Genomic DNA, 1434 nt, shown 5'->3' with positions numbered 1-1434 from the left:
CCTCTCCTTGTAAAGAGTTAGCATAAAAAGTCATGAGCTCAATCCCAGGCACAAATACTGCTTATTTTAGCTTCTGGATGCAAATAATGTTTGGATTTTGAATAAAAGTTACAAAATACACACACATGCACACCACACACATACACATGCATGCATACACACACGCACACATTCATACACATATAGACATACCACATAATACACCACACATGAATACATAACACACACACACACACACACACACACACACACACACACACACAGGAAAACAACCCATTATCAAGAGACAAGTTAATCAACGCTGCATGGCAGAAATGAGTTATGAAAACTATCATACAGAATTAAATACCAAAAGTTAAGTGGTTCCAAACAAGGCTACGACGTGTGTAAGGACCTGTGTAGTCCAACAGATCAATGGCAGTTGTAGAAGACACAGAATGAAAATTACAGAAGTAAATACAGTGACAGAGATGAAGAAGGTCTTCAACGGGCTCATCAATAAAATTGACCTACATAAAGAAATTATCTGATTACTTAAAAGTAGGCCAATAGAAACAATGCCACATAACAAACATAATTGCTCAAATAATAAAAATATCCAAGAGCTGTAGGGCAGTACTGAGCATCTTGAATCTCAGAGGGGAGAAGAGAAAAGATGTGTTTGAAGAAATAATGGCTGATATTTTCCCAAATGAAATGAAAGATATAAAATACAAATCTTAAACCTTTACAGAAGGGCTGGAGAGATGGCTGATTCAGGAGAATTTGCTGCTCTTACAGAGGACCAGAGGTCTGTTCTCAGTTTCTGCATCCATTGAGTGCCTCACAACTCCCTATACCTGTAGCTTCAGGGAGTCCAGCGCCCTCTCTGCTGGTTTCTGTGGGCAACTGCATGCATGTGCAAATAATCCCCCCATATATATATATATATATATATATATATATATATATATATATATATATATATATATATATATATATAAAAATAAATAAATAAAATATTTAAAAGTACACCCACAGAAAAGCAAGCACTATAAATAAAACTCCCAGAGAAGTACACACACACACACACACACACACACAGACCTGGGTTGGTTATATTCAAATTACTGAAAATAAAATGTAAAGAAACGATTCTTGAAGGCAATCAAAGGAAAACGAGAACATATGACACACACAGAGGAAAGACAGGCGTTCCAGTAAATGTCTTGTGGGAGATTTTGCACAACAGACGGCGGCCGAGTGGGGTTTTTAAAGATCTGAGAGGAAAACATGTCAATGTGGAAATATGTGCTGGTGAAAGTACAGAAGCAATCAAGATATTTTCAGGAAAAACACTGGAAAGAATTCATTAGCAGCACACCTGCTTTCTAAGAACTACGAGGAATATTTCATTAAGAGGAGAAAGAGAGAGCCAGGCGAGAACTGAGATCC

The sequence above is a fragment of the Peromyscus eremicus genome, chromosome 5 (assembly GCF_949786415.1).
Source record: "Peromyscus eremicus chromosome 5, PerEre_H2_v1, whole genome shotgun sequence".
Lineage (NCBI taxonomy): Eukaryota > Metazoa > Chordata > Mammalia > Rodentia > Cricetidae > Peromyscus > Peromyscus eremicus.
This window is presented reverse-complemented; position numbering follows the sequence as displayed.